Source organism: Triticum aestivum, chromosome 3A (genome assembly GCF_018294505.1).
Source record: "Triticum aestivum cultivar Chinese Spring chromosome 3A, IWGSC CS RefSeq v2.1, whole genome shotgun sequence".
Lineage (NCBI taxonomy): Eukaryota > Viridiplantae > Streptophyta > Magnoliopsida > Poales > Poaceae > Triticum > Triticum aestivum.
The window spans coordinates 10,231,924-10,241,615 of NC_057800.1; the positions used below are offsets into that span (position 1 = coordinate 10,231,924).

General features: G+C 45.5%; 1 pseudogene; it reads left to right on the forward strand.

Moving 5' to 3' along the window:
• Positions 1 to 215: 215 nt before the first annotated feature.
• Positions 216 to 3,133, forward strand: LOC123057505 (fatty acyl-CoA reductase 1-like; annotated as a pseudogene).
• Positions 3,134 to 9,692: the final 6,559 nt, after the last annotated feature.

Here is a 9,692-nt window from a genome sequence, read left to right on the forward strand (position 1 = left end):
CATGTATAATAACACGAAGTCAATCTAGCCGCGCAAATGCATGGGTCATCCTACTAGTTGCAAATAAGCAAGCAATTGGAGATTAGTTGCCCTGAGCACCTCAACAACCTTTCCTGCCTTGTTCCATTCAACCAATGAAACCTACCCCCTTTCTACCCTATAAATTAATAACCACACAAGTAGTCTTCCATCACCTTTGATCAAGTGTCATAAACCTGACGGTTCGTGAGGCAGGTAAAAGTAGATGGCAATGATCGGTGAAATGGATGAGGACAGCGTTGTAGGATACTTTAGGAACAAGAGCATCCTCATTACTGGTTCAACTGGGTTCCTAGGAAAAGGTATGTGTTCATGCATGCTCACTATGTTTAAGTTCAGGACGTGCTGATCATCTCAGAGGCCTATATGTTGGTCTTTCTTGCATGATTTGCATGTAGTGCTTGTGGAAAAGATACTGAGGGTTCAGCCTGATGTGAAGAAGCTCTTCCTCTTAATTCGGGCCCCCAATGTTGAATCTGCAAAGCTTCGACTTCAGACAGAGGTGACATATTCATTTATACACGTCAATGTGTTTCTTAAAAATCTGTTCTCACTTGTTCTCTCGCCTTCTATACTACCTAGAAATATAGAGGGAACAAGTGAATGCATTGCATATTTTGCAGTATATCTATCGTTGTGTGTTCCATAATTACCACACGACCAACATTAAAAAAAAATTATCACACGACAGAAGGAATGAATAGTAGAGAGCACAATAAGGAAGGTGTAGGATAGTACACGGTAACACTATACTAAATAGTACGGAGGTGCATCAAATGCTCTTGACAAACAATAAACCTAAAAATCAATGGTTTTCTTAATCCACTAAGTTTGCAGCTGGATTAGCAGCATTCATCTCTGAGAATGTATACTTTGCTCCTGAGAGAGTAATTTTACAATGTGGAGTACAAATACTGTTATGGTATTTTCAGGTTACAGCGAAGGAGATCTTTCAACTGCTGAAAAAAAAACATGGTGTGGGGTTCGAAAATTTTATCGAAGAAAAGATCTGTCCTTTGGCAGGAGATATCATGAGGACTTTGGACTAGATAGTGCCCAGCTGAGAGCTTTGTGCAAGGACATAGACATCATCGTTAACGGTGCTGCAACTACGAATTTCTCTGAAAGGTTTGTATGTGTTTCCTGGTCACATATTACTGGCACAGCGCTGGAATAATTGGTCAAAATGTCATCCCAATTTTTCAGATATGACGCGGCTTTCGACGTGAATGTCTTGGGAGCGAAGAACGTCTGCGCATTCGCAAACAAGTGTACTAAGCTCAAGATGTTACTTCATGTTTCAACTGGTGTGAAGCAATAGGACTATATATAACCTATGCATTTGTGGTTGGTGGTGGCATGCAATTCCAAATTGTAACTCATTAAGTGAGTGTTTATATGACTTGAACAGCCTACGTAGCTGGTGAACAAGAGGGGTTAATACCAGAGAAGCCATTCTTGATGGGTGAGACACTAAGGGTGGGTACACATCTAGACATCGAATCAGAGATAAATCTTATTAAATAGGCCAGAAGAGAACTAAGGGCCAACTGTTCCACAGAGAAAGCTGAGAAGAAAACAATGAAAGAGCTTGGCCTCAAGAGGTCAGACACACACAAATAAGCAGAAAACCAAAATCGGCAACATACTTATTCATGTGCAATCATTTTTTCCACTGATACATTTGCTATATGTTTTTATGCTCAAATGGATGAAGGGCACGACACTTTGGGTGGCCAAACACCTATGTCTTCACAAAGGCAATGGGGGAGATGATTATGGGACACCTGCGGGGGCGCTTTCTGGTGGTCATCATCCGCCCGAGCATCATAACGAGTACACTCAAGGAGCCATTTCCTGGATGGATGGAAGGAATCAGGTTACTGAACCAAAAAAAACTCAGTGTCTTGATCTTTCACACCAACGGTGAATGACTACTTATCATTTTATGTTTTGCAGAACAATTGACTTGGTGATGATCGGCTATGCCAAGCAGATCTTGCCATTCTTCATCGGCGACCTTGATTTAATAATAGACGTGGTGAGTTCATTTACAAATCGGAAACCGGTGGAATGAAATTTGACGAAGGAACCAGTTAACCAGATGTGTTGCTTTCTTGGCGGATGGTTTGAACAGATTCCGGGGGACATTGTGGTGAACGCTATGATGGTTGCCATGGCAGCACAATTAAAGGATCAACAACCGCAGATCATCTACCATGTAACTTCCTCTTTACGCAACCCAGCACCCTCCGCCCTTGTTGTGGAATCAATGCACTGTTACTTCTTCGAAAATCCGTTGTGCAAAGGAAGGAATGGCGAGCATGTCCGGATGAAGAAGATGAGGTTCTTCAGCACGCTCGCACAGTTGAGATTTTACACCGCCCTCGTGTACAAGCTTCCGCTCCAGGTTAGCTCACCATTCAACATAGAATAGTTTATTTCGTATATGACACGAGAATGAGCCTAATGTTTGTACTTCTCCCGTGATAAATTGGACAGATGCTTGGCCTGCTGAACATTGCCCTTTGTGGTGTTTTCTCACGGTACTACAACAAGCTTAGCAGAAAATACATATTCTTCATGCATATGGTCGAGCTCTACGCACCATTACGGTTTGTTCAAAGGATGGTAAGCAACTTAAAAGCTTGTCAAATGTTTTTTTAGTTCACTTAAGCAATTACATGGTATACCAGTGTGCCCTCTTAATATATCAATATGTAATATTTTGTTCAAACTGTTATTATTTGACTTGATATTATCAATCATGTGAAGCTTTGATGACACAAACTTGGAGAGGCTAAGGATGGCAATGAACACGGATCAAAATAACAATGGGTCCTATTACTTGGACTTTGACCCCAAGTCCGTTGACTGGGACGACTATTTCTACCGTGTTCACATCCCCGGTGTGGTCAAGTATACATGTCATTGAGTTAGTGTTTACAAGCGCACTTTGCTAGCCTTGAAAAATACAATCATAATGTATATTTCTTATGCAACTCATACAAATTTATGTATTGTATCAAAAAGTAAAGTGTATGTATCAGCTTTATGTTGTATCATGGTGCGTCAATAAAATTGAATGTTATAAGAAAAAAATGAATATATGTATTATACTTCATCTTTTTTTAAGTAGGATAGCCCCCGGCCTCTGCATCGAGCGATGCGTAGAACCATTTCTGTTAAATATTAAGAAAAGTACGGACTAAAGGCAAACAGTGCTCGAACCATTACAAGATATGAAAGAACCTCCTACAACTAAGTCAACTTCTTCCACAACAATGCCTTCAAGAAGGAATAATCGCCCTTGTGCCATCATCATCACGTCTGACCAAAGACGGCCGGACAAGGATTTTCATCCTGGTTGCCGAGATCACTCAATGAAGACCAGTACAACCGCAAGTAGTAGATAACACCTTTAACAAGGCAATGACGCGAGTTCGTCGCTGCTGTGCCCAACCAACAAAGATCGGAACAAGAATTTTCACCCTGGGCATGAAGCGGTGTTCCAATCAGCATCTTCAAGACGGATGTTCGATAGTCGCTTCCACCAGTACTCCAAGCCAGGGCCAAGGCACTAGCGGACTGGTGGGATGTCTTCCCACCTTAAACCACCGAAATGGCCATCAGGTGGACGCCCATGTCTCGGGGCAAAACTGGCCGCTGCCACTCCACACCGACGCGAATCACACTTCGGTATCCACCATACCGTTGGAGCCGCTGACCGGGTGCTAGAAGCCGGCGGGGAACCATTAGTGTGCTTGAGCATCAACGCCAAACTGTGCCGCTGACGCGTCAAGCCTCCGCGTGCGATGGCCGTTACCCTTGCACCTGACAAAAATGTCCTATTCGCCGTCAGTAAGTGCCGCCCGTGACCACCACCGTCGTGCCTACAAATATGTTGACGCTCTCTGTAACAGTTCTCCAGATTGATACTTTTGAGCTCCTCTGCGGCCTGCCTTTGTTGTTTTCCCTCACCTTTTCGCTGAGTGCAGCGAAGCAGGATGAGGCCATAGAGGACATCCTTGAGAAGAACAAATCGGAGTCTGGCGGGGAGATCTTTGTCCCAAGTGGAGGATTCAAGAGCCTTAAGCTGCTTCACTTCTTTGCACCTCTGGTGCCAAAGCTGAGCTTCCCAGAATATGCAATGCCGGTGCTCGAAAGGATTGAGATGCGGTTCGAAGCCTTCGAGGGCCTTCTCGGCGTCGACACCCTGCAAGGTCTCCAGGAGGTTCACCTCAGAGTCAATAGCGCAGTAGATGAAATAACCAACTTCATAGTAGAAGATTTGAAGGCCATCAAGAAGCCAAAGATAATCGTGGATCATGTTATCAGCAGCTGAAATGTGGTATTCTCTTGGAGCGCTTTCTCATCATCCTACATTTCCACTATGTTTGTTGAGATTATTGATTTTATTATTTGTGCCATTCGTACTCCAACAAATACGGTTCCTGTATGCCACTATTATTGATTTGCTTTTGAAACTGATGACTTATTTCATTCTGGGCTTGTAAGTTGATGTTGCAAGAGTTGATTTTAACTTGAAACTATGAGCGTTGGACAAAGATATTTTATTAGCGATCATGAGAAAAGCTTCAGCATGAAGTGATTTGTGATACTTCTCTACATGTTGGACGAACGCCGTCTTTCTTCCTGTTCCTGTCCTTCCTCTGTACGTGCTGTCTGTTTTGCTTCTGTGGATTGTTAATGCTTTTGAAGTAGAATAGAAGGTTAGGGTTTCCACAATTCCCCAGCTATGTGAAATCTAATGTTCTTTTTTTCTCTGTCAATGCTGATTTCACGACTGGTAAAATACTCCTACATGCAGTTTTTTTCCTAATGCAGATTATTTAGCTATCTTGTTGTTTTTGCATTGGTGGTCACATTACCTAGCAGGAAGAAAAAAAAGGCACTGGAGGTCTCCATGGAACAAGGTTGTGCACTGTCTTCCATGGCAGGGGGTTGTCAAGCATGAGATATTGCGTGTACGTCAAGGAGTTGCGCCGGTACAAGATCATCCCATGGAGTAGTTAGTTAGTTAGAATACTATGTAATCTTTATCTTTCTTATCTCTAGTATTCTTTCTCTCCAAGAGATGTATCCCAACAACCTGTACGCGTATCCGGGCTGGCAACCCAGCTATTTAACACGCAACACGTCTGGCCAGGAAAGCCAAGACGTTTACCGCAAGTCGCACATGGTATCAGAGCCTTCTTCTTCCACCAGAAACCCTAGCTAGTCCATCTCCATCACGTGCGCACAACCATGTCTTCCTCCTCCGCCTCCTTCCAGTCGATGCTCGGCGGTGGAGCCCCGGAGAAGCTCACCCGCACCAACTATGTGCTGTGGCGGAAACAGATCACGCCGCAGCTGCGGGGCGCCGGCGTCTTCCATTAAGTCGACGGCACGGCAAACGAGCCGGCCAAAGTCCTCACCACCAAGGACGCCGCCGGCAAGGAGACCACTGGGTCGAATCCCCTCCATCCGCTTTGGGTGAAGGAGGATCAGCAGGTCCTTGGATATCTACTCCAACACTTGTCCAAGGAAGTGCTCGTCACGGTGACCACGATCACCACGGCGCGCGAACTCTGGGTGGCGCTGGCGAGCATGTTCTCGTCGTAGTCACTCAGCCGCGTCAACAACATCCGCACAGCGCTGATTAATGCGCAGAAGGGCAATCAATCGGTGGCCACCTTCTTCGCCGCCATGAGGGGTCTCGCCGATGAACTCACCGCGGCGGGAAAACCCATCCAGGATGACGAGCTCATCTCCTACGTCATCCACGGGCTGGACCAAGAGTATCAGCCCCTCGTCTCCGCACTAGATGCCCGTGTCACCTCGGTAACCCTCGATGAACTTTTTGCCATGCTCAGTAACTTTGATCAACGCATGGCGCAGTATCATGGCTCCGGCGGTGGCTTCAAATCGTCGGCCAACTCTGCATCCAGAGGCCGCGGTGGTGGCTCTCGCTCGCGTTCATCTTCCCGTGGCAAGGGGAGGTTCGGCTCCGGCGGAAGTGGCTACCCCAACAACTACTCCAACAATTCACGCGGCGGCGGGCGCTCTGGTAACTCCAAAGGGCGCTGTGGTGGTGGCAGTGGTGGTTCCAACCGGTCCCGTCCGGACTTACCCCGCTGCCAAATTTGCGGCAAGCCTGGCCATACGGCAAAGGACTGTTGGTACCGCTACGAAGAAGATGACGGCGACTCCTCACAAGATGAAGAGAAAGTTGCTGCGGCGGCCGCTGGCTCCTATGGAATTGACACAAACTGGTATGTTGACAGTGGTGCCACAAACCACATCACCAATGAACTCGAGAAAGTCACAATGAAGGAGAAATATCGTGGCAAAGATCAAATTCATACGGCCAATGGTGAAGGTATGGGTATAAGTCACATTGGCCACTCAATTTTTAATACCCCTAGTCGTAAAATTCATCTCAAAAGAATCCTGCATGTTCCTAGTGCTCATAAGAATCTTCTCTCCGTTCATAGAATTTCTATTGATAATCATGTTTTTCTTGAATTTCATCATTTCTTCTTTTTGATCAAGGATCATGCCACGAGGAAAGTTCACACGATGGCATGATCCGGAGTTTAGAAGATTCAATAAACAAGCTTGTGGTGCTATCAAGCTTTCGTCCACACGATGGCATGATCGTTTAGGACATGCCTCATTTTCTTTGGTTGAAAAATTACTTAGGAAAAATAAGCTCCCGTTTGTTGGTGAGCGCAATATTGAAACTATCTGTGATTCATGTCAGTGTGCTAAAAGTCATCAATTACCATATCCCATATCTACTAGTGTCTCCACTAAACCCTTGCAATTGATCTTTTCTGATGTGTGGGGACCGGCCCCCTTCTCTGTTGGTAGACACACATACTATGTTAGTTTTATCAATGACTATAGCAAATTCTCATGGATCTATCTTCTCAAAAAAAGATCTCATGTGTTTCAAGTTTTTCACAACTTTCAAGCACTCATTGAAAGAAAGTTTGACAGTAAGATCATTGCTGTCCAATCCGATTGGGGAGGGGAATACGAGAAACTCAATTCCTTCTTCCAAAATATAGGCATATCTCACCAAGTATCATGCCCACACGCTCACCAACAAAACGGGTGGGCCGAGCGCAAGCATAGGCACATTGTTGAGGTTGGCTTGGCCCTCCTCGCAGGAGCCTCCATGCCTCTCAAGTTTTGGGATGAGGCCTTTCTAACAGCTGTTCACATCATCAATATGCTTCCTAGTCATGTCATAAATAATGAAACACCTATGGAACGTCTCCTCCACACGAAACCTGATTACACCTCTCTTCGTGTTTTTGGGTGTGCGTGTTGGCCAAATCTTCGGCCTTACAATCAACGCAAGCTCATGTTTCGCTCAAAACGGTGTGCTTTTCTTGGCTATAGCGCCCAACACAGAGGTGTCAAGTGTCTTGACATCTCCACTGGTAGGGTATATATCTCACGTGATGTTGTTTTTGATGAGACAAAATTTCCTTTTGCGGATCTTCATCCCAATGCCGGTGCCCTACTCCGCAAGGAAATCTTGCTTTTACCCTCTCATCTCTCTGGATATGATCAAGGGGGTATTACAAATTGTGATGATCATATGTTGACTAACCCTACTAATGGTCTCCATGAGCTTTGTGATGATGCAGAAGAAAACAGTGCAAAAATCGCAGCAAATAATGAAGAAAATGGCGCCGCAGACCCTTATTTCATGTGTCCTGGCTCAGGGGACATATCCACCTCGGGATCAACGCAGGTGCTGCAGCCAGGCAGCAGATCTTCCTCGGGCCCCACGCCTGGCAGTGATTCTGCCGCGCCAGCCGAAACAGGAGCAGGCGGGCGCGCCGCCGAATCTGCACCAGCCACGCGGCAGAGCCTGGCGGGCGGCAGCGCTCCCCCTCATGCGCGCGACTCCGCGCCTGACAAGCGGCGGGCCGGTACTAGCTCGGGCCGCGTTCAGAGTCAGGCCCAACTGCGTGTGTACACACGTCGTGCCGCCACTCGTCAGGCGGACGCGGGGGCAGATTTGCTCAGCCCAGGGCCCAGGAAATCATTGGGCCATGATGACGCCTCCAGGCCCGGATCTTCTGCGGTGATATCGGCTTCCACACCACGACCCACGACCACAGAAGATCCCGCTTCGACATCGCCTGATGACGCTGCTGTTTTTGGAGGCCCGCGCGGATCCTCCTTGGGATCGGGTGAGGATCAGTTCGATCCAGTTCCGGGATCCTCTGCGCCGGACCTCTCTACAGAAGCGCCTGCTCCTACTCCTCCACGTCGAATGCGACTACAACAAGGGGTAATTAAACCTGTTGATTATAAACACGTTACAAAATATGGGTTGGTATGTTCTACAGGTGAACCAGGAGAACCCAATACACTTGAGGAAGCTTTGGGTGATGCAAATTGGAGAAAAGCAATGCATGATGAAATCATATCACTTAAGAAAAATAGAACATGGCACTTGGTTCCTTCACAACGAGGTAAAAATCTTATTGACTGTAAGTGGGTTTTTAGGATTAAAAGGAAAGCTGATGGAACCATTGACCGTTACAAAGCCAGACTCATTGCAAAGGGTTTTAAACAACGGTATGGTATTGACTACGAGGACACGTTTAGTCCAGTTGTAAAGGCTGCTACTATCCGTCTTGTTTTGTCCATTGCTGTGTCCAGGGGATGGAGTCTACGTCAGCTAGATGTTCAGAACATGTTCCTCCATGGTGTTCTAGAAGAAGAGGTTTACATGAAACAACCACCTGGGTTTGTAAACACACATGCACCACTTCATGTGTGCAAATTTGACAAGGCGTTGTATGGACTAAAGCAGGCACCAAGAGCATGGTATTCTCGTCTCAGTAAGAAGATGCAAGCACTTGGTTTTGTTCCTTCAAAGTCTGACACGTCATTGTTCATTTAATTATAACAAATCAAGTATATCCATATTTGTGCTCATATATGTTGATGAAATAATTGTGACAAGCTCATCTGATGAAGCTATAACACTAGTGCAGGACCGGGCAATAGCACCGGTTCGTAAGGCCCTTTAGTGCCGGTTCCATAACTGGCACTGAAGTGTGGGCACCAAAGCCCCCCCCCTTTAGTACCGGTTCAGCACGAACCGGTGCTAAAGGGCAACCACGTGGCACGAGCCAGCTCCGGGGGCCGGGCGCCCTTTAGTACCGGTTGGTAACACCAACCGATACTAGTTGTTTGTGGGTTTTTGTTTTATTTTGTATTTTTCAATTAAATTTGTGTTATCAATTTAATTTAGGATTGTTTTACGTTATAATGAGTTGTAGTCGTCATCATCATCATCATCATCATCATCATCGCATATTAATAAATAAATAAACTCTAGCTAGCTAAAAATCATCGTAGTCGTCTAATTACCACTATTTAATCATCATAGTCATTACCTCTAGCTATCTAATCATCACCAACACTGGCTAGCTTAAAGAGGAAACATTCACTTTGTAACAGAAGCAAAGATATCATCAAGTTCAACATAATCATCACCAACATCGAAGTTCAGGACACGGACATGAGACAAGTGAAGGAAATATGCCCTAGAGGCAATAATAAAGTTATTATTTATTTCCTTATGTCATGATAAATGTTTATTATTCATGCTAGAA